The sequence below is a fragment of the Symsagittifera roscoffensis genome, chromosome 3 (assembly GCF_963678635.1).
Source record: "Symsagittifera roscoffensis chromosome 3, txSymRosc1.1, whole genome shotgun sequence".
Classification (NCBI taxonomy): domain Eukaryota; kingdom Metazoa; phylum Xenacoelomorpha; order Acoela; family Convolutidae; genus Symsagittifera; species Symsagittifera roscoffensis.
In genome coordinates this window covers 22,664,833-22,677,570 of record NC_087064.1, presented here as the reverse complement: position 1 = coordinate 22,677,570, position 12,738 = coordinate 22,664,833, and the positions used below count along the sequence as shown (strand labels likewise).

General features: G+C 36.7%; 2 protein-coding genes across 5 annotated transcripts in view; one reads left to right on the top strand and one right to left on the bottom strand.

Annotated features, from left to right (window-relative positions):
- Positions 1 to 12,148, bottom strand: part of LOC134841136 (uncharacterized) — a 56,045-nt gene extending 43,897 nt beyond the window's left edge. Inside the window, exon 1 of one of the 4 annotated variants that reach the window (XM_063856924.1) lies at positions 11,654 to 12,148. The gene's annotated coding sequence lies outside the window, so the exon portion shown is untranslated. Of the gene's footprint in view, positions 1 to 9,421; positions 9,464 to 10,554; positions 10,571 to 11,653 lie in introns of those variants that run through there. The other 3 variants (XM_063856925.1, XM_063856927.1, XM_063856926.1) reach the window with 3 other exon arrangements.
- The window catches only part of LOC134842821 (uncharacterized), a 235,648-nt gene that overhangs the window by 142,019 nt on the left and 80,891 nt on the right, over positions 1 to 12,738 (top strand). The window lies entirely within an intron of this gene.

Below are 12,738 nucleotides of genomic sequence, written 5' to 3'. Positions count from 1 at the left end.
TTTTCCTTATTTTTCAGAACAACAAAAGAGGAAAAATACTCGCGGGGAACACAAAATCGAAACACAAGGCCAACTGAACCAATTTGGGAAGTCGAGATACATGGTGAAACGGATGCACAACGGAGAAACCGAGATGTCAGAAACTATGAAAAGAATGTAAATTGGGAGAAAAATTGCCAAAAAGCAAGAGAGAAAGGCGTTATGTGTAACTCAGTAAACTGGGACGAAGCGGATGCGAGAGTGCGATGATATCTTTTTCTATGTCTAGGCATGGAAGGTCAGAGACAGGTTCAACAGAAGCGACCAGGGCTAAACACACAGACGACAACGACAAGACAGCTTAGACAAGTAGTAGAAGAAATTTTTATTGCCCATAGAATCATTACATTCGAAGGATACCATTTTATTTGCCGTAAACAACGAAAAAACGAAACACAAGAACAATTCCACGCGGATCTGGTAGAACTAGCTTCCCGCGCAGAGTGTGGAGACTGGGAAAATAAATGGGTTCGTGATATGTTCACCGCCCACATGAACAATGAAAAAATTGCCGAGCAATTGCTAGCGGAGACAAGAACACCACAAGAAACATATGAATATGCAATAAGTTGCGAGAAGGGCATCGAACATAGCAAAACTATGAAATTAGACCCAATCGGAACAAATTTGTCTGTTGCGATCAAGCAAGAGCCAATGAGTTACATTCAACCCAGAGGAGGACGTGGCGGATTTTGCTCATCTTTTCAGAACAACAAAAGAGGAAAGTACTCGCGGGGAAGACAAAACCGAAACACAAGGGAAAATCAAAACAGAGATTCACAAAACTATACTTCACAAAAACAATGCTACAAATGCGGCAATCCGTTTAGTCCTAACCATTTATAATCAAGTCCAGCCCGAGATAAAATTTGCACGAAGTGTGCAAAACGTGGATTTTTTGCAAAGGTCTGCAAAAAGTCTGCAAAAGGTCTGCCGTTCAGATCATGTAAATTTTCATCAAAATAACCTGAAGACGAATCACGAAAAGAAAATGATAGCCAGCATCACGAAAATGAAGAAATTGACCCAGTTGCTTTGCAGAATTCACGTCAAGAAATGGTTGGGAGGAATAACAGAGAGATAATTACTCCATGTTGTCAATATCAGATGCATTCGAAATTAAGCAAATTGCGAAAACCAGTGAAAAAGATTTAAATGGACATATTGTGAAACTAAAATCAAAATCCGATGAAATTCTTGCCAATGCGGATTCAGGGAGCCCTATGTCATTTCTAAGCGAAACTACGGCACGTCGAATACATCAAAACGATAAAACCACTATTTTAAAACAAAATCCCGCCGGAAGATACCGCACGAAATCTAGCATGCTATAATGGAAAAGTTATTATTACGAAAGGACGACTAATTCTAGCAAAAGAATCCGGTGGGTGAACTATCCAGTCGGCTTCATTTATTGTGGTGGACTACGAAAAGACCAACATTCTTGCCCGTAATTTACTCTCAAACATCGGTATAGAATTAATCCAAGAAAAACCACAGCATAAGCATGTGTTGACCATAACAGAAGAAAACACATCACACCCAGATATAAAACAATGGGTAAAATAAAATTTCGAAAACTTAGCCGTGAGAATTGAAAAAGCAAAAAATCATGTGATGAAATCACAATTCATCCCGGACGCTACACCGATTCAACAAAAGGGTCGACGTATTCCCATTCATCTCAAAGAAAGAGTGGAAAAAACTCAACAAACTAATCGACCAAAAACATATTATAAAGTTGGAAAAATTAACTGATAAAAATTTTTATCAGTCCGATCGTAATAACAGTAAAAAAGGACCAAACAGTCAAACTTGCACTAGACTCAAAGAAAATTAACAATTCATTCACAAAAACAAGTATCAGATGCCGAACTTTCATCTATTACTCGATAACATCGCACAAACAATAAAATCCGATACGAAAGATCAAACCTTGTTTTCCTCACTTGACTTACGCTATGCGTATTTACAAATCCCGTGGGATTGGAAAACGAGAGAACAATGTAATTTTAGTCTCATCGGGGGAAACGCCACGGGAAATTACCAGTTCCAAACTGGATTCTGTGGAGTCTCACAGATATGCCGGCAGAATTCCAAAAGGCAATTGATCTCACGTTAACCAATTGTAAAAATACGGATGCGTACTTAGACGACATCCTGATTATAACAAAGGGATCAGTAGAAAAGCATAAGGAAACACTGGAAAAAGTTCTTCACAGATTGGATGAAGAAAATTTTGCGATATCGTTGGATAAATGTAAGTTTGCTTGCAAACAAATTAAAAGGCTTGGGTTTCATTTAGATAGCGAAGGTACTACCCTTCTTTCAAAGAAAACAGACGCGATTGAAAAACTTTCTCCACCTAAAACGTTTAAACAATTTAAAAGTTTCATGGGGTCAATACATCACCTCACAAGATATATTCCACATTCGGCACAAGCTGCTGCGGCACTTCGTCCTCTCCTAAAAAATACAGATAAACACAAAACATTTAATTGGTCGGCGGAACATGAATCCGCGTTCCAAAAGATTAAAAAGTTAGTCACAGAAAATAATCAAAACAAACATTTTGACCAAAACCTTGACACACTAGTAGTTTGGGATGCATCTACATTCGGACTCGGAGCGGCACTAGAACAATACACAAAAGAGTGGTGGGTAGCTATTGCTTACGCGTCAAGATTTTTAAATTCGTTAGAAGAGAAATATTCAGTAAACGAGTTAGAACTCTTGGGGGTCGTGTGGGCGATAGAGCACTTTAAATATGATTTAAACGGAAAAAAGTTTACAGTCATTACTGACCACCAAGCTTTGATCAGTGCTTTTAACGCCAGCAAGCAATCTAAGACAAGCCAAAGTAAGCTCACGAAATGGATCGACCAATTAATCTCTTTTTAACTTTGATATCAAATATTTGCCATGGAGTGAAATGGGATTAATTGACTATATAGCCGGAAATCCAGTTGGAATTGTATACCGCTAGCGCGTAAAATAAGGAATTTGCTGTGGCGTCAATCAATTCATTCGATAACAACCTTGAAATGATTGAAAACTTAATTCTAAACCAATTAGCCATTAGGAAACTAGCACCCTATCGGCTTATCAAAAAACGCGCGGAAAAAAGGGCACAAAATTAGGTCAACGATTAGCTCAATTGCTTTCCAATCATTGCATTCATTTCATAAGCGATCCATTTCTCAAACTGGATCCGACTCTTCACTCACAAATCATTCGCTCACAACTCAATCTCAAATTCAGTCAGTCACTAAAAATTGAAAATCTCACTCATTAAAACGACAGAAAAAACACAACGAGAGACGGCCAGATAAAATGAAAAAACAGAGTATGGAAGAATTTAAGGGAGGTTTTATACCTAAACAGCAAAAAGGAGAACGAATGTCACCAACAGAATACACGAACAAAAACCAATGACAAGGAGAATCAGACCGAGAGGAGAGCCTGTCTGACCCCCGTTAGCATAAAAGACCACCAAACAAGAAACAATCAGAATCGAAACAAAAACCAGCCACCGTCAAGGACGCAAGAGAAAACATAAAACGAAAACCAGCAACTTTCCCAAAAATAGTGTTTGACGACTCAACGGAGGGACCCAGTAAGAAAACGCATCCAATCATGAAAGTGACGTCAACAACATCCACGCAAATTGATGCGAGCATCCAAACGGACCTGTCTATTGAAACAAAGGAGACATATGAATACTGCGTAAGCCGCGTGGACCCTAATGTCATAATACAGGAAGTACCAAACACTGAACCTCCCACTATGTCCAACAACGCATTTGGAGGCTAGCCACGCAATCATTGTGAACAAGATCGTCGCCACAATCGAAAGGGAGACCAACACAGAAGAGGAGGATGTACCACTTTATAGAAAAAATCTACAAAAAGTTCTGGGGGTAAATTTCATTGCCGCTCCAACTCGAAAAGACAAAAATCTAAGACCGCTTGTCAACTTCGTAAGAAAACGGGACTGGGATGCCCTCAAATTGTCGTTTGGGCAGTATTGATTCAACATACGGAACCGATTGCATATGAGGGATGATTGTCTACTCATCAACGAACGCATAGTTCTGCCAACACAACTCAGACAAACAGTACTGGACAGTCTCCACCTCACTCATCCCGGATCTGCGGCCATGCAGAACCTGTGTCAAAACATCTGCTTCCTGCACATACACAGGACCATAGTCCAAATGGCTCAGAGTTTTAGAGAATGTACACAACAAGGTAAAAACTTAAAACCAGTTATTGGTAAACAGCATTCCGTACAAATGGAACCAGTAGTTGAACCTAATGAACAGCTCCAATTGGGTTTTACGGGACCGCTCCCGGACGAGTTAAATAAGGACGCGTACATTTTAGTGGCACTAGATACATGGTCAAAATTCCCCAAGTCTAAGGTAGTGTCAAACACAACAGCAGACGTTGCATTAAAATTTATGCATGGATACATTTCAAACAATGGGATACCTCGCGGGTTAAGGTGTGGTCAGTCTCAAACGTTTCGCGCTAAAAAATTTCAACTATTTTGCAAATCAAACAACATAAAACTTCTATTCGCCCCGGTGAATGATCATAGATCCATAGGTGTTGTGGAACGATTAGTACAAACACTGAAACGACGACTTGGCGTCTTGAAAATTGATCCAAATAATACACCATTCAAAATTGGATCGTGCCTGGCAGAAATATTTAAAACGTTACGAATAACTCCGCACGGAGTGACAAAAGTCACACTTGTTGAAGCATATATTGGCAGAAAAGCTAACATACCACCTTTAAACATAACAAATAGTTCAAAGAGTTTGAATTTGAAGAACGCTAAGCACGCTTGCTTAGATCGAAAAAATCTGACCCAACCGCCAATTCCAGCGGAAATGATGCATGATCTGCAGAGATATTGAGAAATCGAACTGAGCATCAAGCGCAGGATACCGGAGCCCATCGCTGCTGAGAATACCGGAACTGCGAAAAATCAGCCACACGCTAACACAGGTGTGAAAACTAGAAAAGCGGTAGCACTAGAAAAAGAACGATTAAATCTAAGATATAAAGTGATACAACATCAAACTGATCTAATAATAAAAAAAGGTCGAATAAGTAGCAAGAAAAACAGTTAGATTGGCTACAACAGTGAAAGACCCAAAAACATTTGAACAACAAAAAAACTATCAATGAGAAAATCCTAATTTACACTCCACATACGGCGTGGTTCCAGACAAATGAAAAACAACCGCGGCTACTAAAAAACAGTGGTTTTGCATTCGTACCTAACCCGCTAATATATGGTCTATGTTGCCCTTCAACACTCAGTGACTATGTGGTCTATAAATCCGCTCGGAGAACTGGACCTTGTTTACGTTTTTTAGATATAGAAAACCCGAGTGCACCACGTAACCCAATGTTTAAAGAGGATGCATCAGGACTTACCGTGAAACTAACACGAAAGGAACAAGAAAACAGTCCTTCAAAGAGGAAGGCAACGGTGAAAAGAACTGGAGGACGACCGGCACCAAGAACGCCAACACGTGGATTGGAATTCCAGTCGGACCAGAGACGGGAAAAAGAGGGTGCTGCCACATCACGTTCAGGAACTGATTCGAGATCGTCCACATCGGAAAACTTAGCCCTGTCATCCAAACGAATTAACCAGAAAGCAACACCAGAAGCAAAACAAAAGCAACATCCGACAAAGCTTCCAACACGTAAATCAAACCGGGCCAGACAGTCAACTCTTGCCGGTGCGTTGGTAAACCCATTTCCCAAAAATGTAGTAGAGGACACACTACAATCGCCAACAAAGAAATTTTCTATTGACTCGCCCATTGATCGACGCACAGGTCACCAGGAAGCAAAGACTCCAGAGCAATGCCAAGTCTGAAGAGTTTAATTTCAGAAATGGGCTTCCACGAGAAGTCACCCGAGTATCAGGCCTGCTTAACATTTCTAGACGCGATACGTCCTAAAGAACAGACAACACAAATAGTAGATCTGATATCCCCTGCAGAGAGCCCCGAAAAATCTTCTACGGATTTACAAGTACTATCGGTCATGAATGTGCAGAACGTGGAGGAAGCAAATGACTTCGAAGAACATCAAGAGAGAGGGAATAAAGAGGAGCATATAGAATCGAATCTATACAAAAACTCAGCTCCATCCAACGGGGACGTAAAAACTCATGTCCTAAAGGGACTTAAAACTCTAATTTTTGTTTTATATACATAATTATTATTGTTGCGAGGGGGAATATCATCCATATTATTTATAGTTATTTGGTGGGCTCACTATTGACAAAAATCTATATTTGATCTGATAGATAAAAAAAGGAATTATTTTCAAGCTCAATTCCTTGAGCATTCAGATGTCTTGTTTTGAGCAGACATTCAAAAAAATCAATTAAAAAGCCATTTTAAACCATCCTCTAAATGTCTTTCAAAAATGTTTAAAAGAATTTGAGTTCAGAAATGGGTCTATAGCTTTTATATATTTTTTATTAGTAGTTGGTTTCACGAGAAAATAGTTAACAAGGCGTGTTGTGTGTATGGCTTTAAATTTCACCACTGATGCAGCGATGAATAACTCGAGGAAAAACCAAACCAAGTTTTAGTTATAAGCTTGCATTTTTATTGACGGCAAAACATCCTATGAGGTCAGTTTATTGGCTGTCTCTACAACTAATTTTTTTCAAACATTTGAACGAAGCCAACTTACAAATACTATCAAAAAGGCTTCTTTTAATTACAGCCGTAGAATCTTTTTTGGGTAGTTTGTAATATACAGAAGTTTTGGTCAAATACTAATGTAATTTTGTTGAGGCTATACAACATTGACTACATCTGAATTACCACTCAAGGTATCAACATAGCAATTTGGAGCAATTTTGTTCAATATTTATTAAATAGATATAGTAAAAGCCACCAGTTTAGCTTGAGCGGTTGCAAATTTTGTATTAGATTTTAATAAGCAGACCTTTTTTCATTGGACAACAATTTTCTGAAACGTTTTTCTCCCGTCATTGATGAACTGTTCCAATTTATATTTGTTGTCAGAAAAACTAATTAGAAATACTATTTCTTGGTTTTTTGAAATAGTTTCCAAATGAGATATAGCTTGCTTCTTTTAGGTTTTGTATTTATGTATTAGTTGCAAGTTTAATTTTTCATCAGGTGTATCAGAAAAAATTCGGTGAACTGATACACCCATTGTCAGTTGTTGAGCTCTTAGGTTGCATTGCAGATTGTTTCTATGCAAGTTCAATGCTTCTTCTAAAAATGTGGTTACCACCCTAACAGTTTGTTCAAGAACAAACTGATAAAAAATCTTCATCAAAATACCATTCCGACTGTCACTCGAACAACCAAACTGGACGTTAACACAATAAAAATAAGCTAATGACGTAACTAGGTTAATGTTCAAGCGGCGTATAAAAAAGTTGTTCTTGGGTTAAATCCTTAAGTTTTGCGGATGCTTTCCACCACATCACCCCTTTGATTAAATTTTAGGAAAGCGAAAGCAGTTACCATCAAATTTACTGCAGAATTGCATGGGAACACCTATCATCAGTTTCGAGTTCTAATCTTGTTTCCAAAATTAGGATAATGTTGAAACATAATGAACATTTTTCATTTTGGTAGCTCAAAATTTTTTTTTAAAGACTAAAACAACTCTAGAATCAAACTTTTGGCTGTTTGTAAAGTTTTTTTATTGAGGAATTTGAGTTTTTGAGTTTTGAGCCAGGTTTTTTTTAGATCATACCTAAAAAATAAAACATTTTCTGTTTTCATTGTTTTTTCTCTGATTTGACTTATAGTGCATCCATCTTTTTATTATCTTTTTCAACATCGATGATTTGAATAAAGAGATTGCTCAGGTGTTGGCTTCTCAACTCCCAATATAATAGCACTTTTTTGTTGCAGTCAGTGTATCTTGCAGAGAATGATTTGTCATGCTAGCTGACAAGCTGACATACTTTTTCATTGAAAATTTTAAAAATTTGTTGCGTCGAGAAAAAGCCACTGTCTTGCCTGAGTTTCCGTATTATTAGCCAGAAATTAATAACTGAGTTTATTTTTTTGATTACAGAGAATTTGGAAAAAAAGTTGCTTCTCGGCATGGCCGGTAAACATTTTTTTTGTTAAATACACAGGAGACATGGCTGAAGCAAACCAATGACATAGAACACACACCACAGTTCGGGAAATTGTCTCAAGCCTTATGTTCAAAAATTTTTTGAGGACGTTTTTGACTATGCCGGTTTCTGAAATCATCTTCTATAACTGCAGAAATTACCGGTCGTATATAATGAAGCAAATTTAGTATAAAATTATCAAAAACTGACTAGCTGAAACAAGACTCAGTTCTAGGAGATAGTTTGAAAGTTTTATTTGCTGTATTGAGCTCCTTTGTGATAGTTTTTTTTTATTTTAAGCGCTAAGGTTTCTCGATTATCGTTTGCCACAAACAGTTGGTCTCCTATATCCTTCATTTGAAAACCAGAAAAGACCGAAATTTTCCTTTGTTAATTTCAACGCACCGGCGCGTCCAAGTTTTCCGATAAACTCAAGCACTTTGCTTACCAAAACTAATTCAACAGCCCAAAGCAAAAACATTTCACCATAATGTTTTCTTAACTTTTTCCGCAAATAAGAAACTCTTTTGTTAAAGTTTGTTGTCAGACAATGATAGTCAGTTGCTACAGAAAAATAATTAAACAAAAAAATTAATTAAGTTTTTTAAATTAATGTTTTTAGGAAATTTGATGAAAATTAAAGATAAAAATTCGCCATACCAATTTCTCAATTAGATTTATCAATATCTTGCAATTTGATAAGCAAATTTTAAAAATTCGTTTCGTTGAAAATTTGGTAACTTTTTCCTTAACCCAAATCACGGCCGATAGGTTTATACAAACTTTCACAATTGACTATTAAAAGATATGTAATGTGCAGGTAGAGTCTCCAAGTGAGCTCATATGCAGCTGTAACCCGAGAACGAACTCGAGAGGGGTTTAAATTTCAATCAGGATCACAAATTTGTGATACAAAAAATGTCAATGATTTCGTTGATTTCGTATCAGTAGTAAAAGGGTTAATAAAAAAATTTGTAGGTTTTCTCAATTTTTCTCTGTCAAACAAAATATTATTCCGAACAATTCTTGGAAAACAATTTTGGCAAACTCTAGTACGCTGCAGGCGATTTGTTGCAAATTTAGTACCCCCTTTCAAATTTAGTATTTATTAGCGCAAATGCGCCTCTACCATATCAATTGTGAATATCAGATAGGCGGCGAAGGATTGGAGGTCACCCAACTGAAAAAAATGTTGTTTAAATTGTTCCACAATATGTCAAGACTTTCTTACCTTGTTTAATAGCTAGCAGAGCTGATGTGATTGATTGCAAAATGAAAGGTGTTTTATGTTTTTGGTCGTTGGCGGCTAAAAAACGTTTCTTGAAACGGTAAGGATTACTTTAATTACAGGCTTGTCAGGGCTGGATTATTTTTAATCTGTTTAATTTCAGACGATCAAATAACACTTTAAACATTGGAAAATCAGTAATGGAAAAAACATTGATTTTAAGCTTTTGACAACCTTTGAATATTAGGATCTGATTTATCACATTTTTTGTTTTCCTAGAATGGAACAAAAACGCCAGGTTACATAATCAAACAAAAATTTTAAATAGTCTAATCAGTTGAAAACGGAACGCCTTTATGAACTTCAATAAACAGAAAGCACAAAAATTTACGGCTAATAATAGCGTCAAATCGAAAATAATCTTTTAAGAATGCCCAATAAAAACTGCATTAAAATGATGAGTAAAACAGATATTTCTCTTTAAGTGGAAAAATGTTTACCAAATTCAAATGGCGAATATTTAAAATCTCTGTTCATGTTCAAAATCCAAAATTTCGAACAAAAGAACAAAAATTTGCTCAAAATATTCGAGCAAACAGCAGTCAACTGTTGTGAATGTGATTAGCTTCTGATGGTAAACACAGGCTTCGGTTAAAAATTAGAAATTGAATTGTAATTTGGTTTACTTTCTGGAGTTATCTTTCCTGTAAAATGCAGCAGGGACCCTCGGGTGGGTAGATAAGGTAAAATCTAAGAGGATATCGATCGATCGGACGTATGGGTAAAAGTAAAATAAGTCCTGATTAACCAGTGTTAAGTGCCCATCCATTAATAGGTAAGTTTTAGAGCAAGCCTAAGTCGATGTCCAAAAGACACAAAAACAACAAAAGAACCCTCGGGAGTTTTCTAGCTCTGGCTTATCTGTCAAGCAGCGAGAGCCCTGAGGACTCTGGGTTTTTGCTTATGACAAAGATTAACAAGCAGCCCTGTATTTTTTGATTTGGTCGAAAAAAATGAAAACACGGTTTATTTTGATGATGTTTACATTATGAAGCCATTGTGAGTTACAACTAGTCATTTAAAGTTAGTAAATTTATTTGAAAGTGGACAAAAAGACCAAAGTAAAGTTATCTTACGCAAGGCAAGTATTTGTAAGACGCTCGGGTTGATTTGATTGACAGTGACAATACAACCCCTCCACCTGCGGGCATTGTCACGTGGTCTGGTTTTTGTGGTGGTAAATGGGGAAAAAGACATGACAGTTTAGTAAGCTGACAAGCACATGAATTCATGTCCGGCTAGATTAGAGAGTCAATTTAAGTGACGTTCCAAATGGCACTGATTGATAAACTGATTGAATAAATTGATTGACTGAAATTGAGTTTTCGTCCAAATTGTTTTTGTTGGTCTAAATATTATGGCAATTTTATAGTGAAATGCTACCATGGCCAATATCTTAGCATTTTGACCCAGAAATATGTATATCTTGTGAAAGCTTAAGATTCTTGCAAGATGTCGCAATGTAAACATCGAAAAAGATAGCTTATAACATTGGCAAGTATTAACAGCTTTTTGGTTTATCTTCTGGACGAAAGCCTTATGTAACTTAAGAATTAGCTTACTATGCCCAAGGAAAGAAATTCCATTGGAAAAAGTTGATCCCACAGAGTAACAGATTCACACGCAGTTTGAGCTCTTTCTGTGGCAAGATGAAATAAAAAAAGTCCGTTTTCATCAAATCTTGCTTTGAATGTAGATTCTATAACCGTAAAGCGATTTAAAAATCTATCCACCAAAGACGTACAAATGGCAAAAATACACTCCATCGGCCTTGCAAAAAGGGACATCTCGCAATTTATAGATCGCAGCAGCAGCACGTGTTTAAAGATGGTGAAGATGATCTCTAAAAAATTGTTTTTTTTTCCAGAAATTATGCGCCACAGGTAAATGCTTTAGAAAAAAAGCATGCTTAAATGCCATTTCTCATATTGTCGTTCTGTTTTTGCGTGTATTGGAGACAAAACGACGCCCTTTGAATTTTAGAGTCTGTCAGTCAAAAATTATTGTCCTAAAATAGGAGAAAAGATTGGACCCTTGGGTTAGTAAAAAGATTTACGAAAAACCTCATTCAAAAACATCTCTATCTTGTCTCAGGTCTTGCTAGCTTACTTATAGTTGATGCTGATGACTTTTGCTTCAAGGCGATAATTTATACTCGAGTTAATTATTACTCACCAGAGTATTTAGTTACAGGTCAACTTACTGCGGGCAAATTTAAATGTTTCTCGAGGGCTAAAATTGAAAATGAGAAGTGTAGGCGAGTAAGATAAAAGTGTGTTTTGGTTTTGCAGTCAAAGAAGATCTCATAAACATACCAGGAAAGACTAAACAAGAAACAAATCCTGTAATAGCCCAGTAGTCTGGACCTTCAAAGCCAGCGGTCCACGAGAGAGCTTAGGGAAATTTAGGCTAATTAGGCGACATAGTGCTAAGAGGAGCTGACAGAGATTTCAGTTTATAGTCAGATTAACACCAGATTTAGACAGAGGTTGTTGCCCAACTTATACAAGCAAAAGTTAAATAACCATATGAGGCGATAATTTTTATGATATTTGTTTCAAATAAAGCAATACACCTTGCAAATTTAAGAGGTTTATCAACACGAATAGAGCAGAAAACTTTTTTGTTTGAAAAATTTCTCTCAAATCCACTGAGAATTGAAAGACCCGCGATAATAATTGAAAATTGTGAAACAAAGTTGGTAACTTTGAGACTATATCAATTATTTCACACAAAGAAGTCTATCTTTTCACTGGGCTAAAAATGCAGACGCAAGTCCTAGCCGGAGAAATTGAAGAGACAACAAGAAATATGGGTTTTGCTCAGGCTACTTTATAAAACTTTTATTCTGGTCACAGTCAATGGCACCGGAAGGTAATTTCAATTTATTGCAATCAATCAAGATACAAAATACTCATCAGACCAAAAAATAACAGCGAAGTGTGCATGCAATCTACATCTAAAAAACTTAACTCTTCATGCAAGACTTTTCCCCTCTTGATTCAAGGCTCCTGGACTTAACATTGTAATAAATTGCCTAAAAAGTTTCAATGATCAACACGATAATCAGGAAACAATTCTTGAACTAAGGCTCTTTTAGTAAAAAATTTCCAATTATTACGGAGGGTTTTAATTTGAGATATGACTAGACCGTTCCGATGATTAGTTGTGGAACCTGATTTTGCGTAAAACAAAATACCAAAATTCCCTTTATGTATTTTGCCTTATGCTTTATGTCTTTAAAAACAAATACCGGAAAA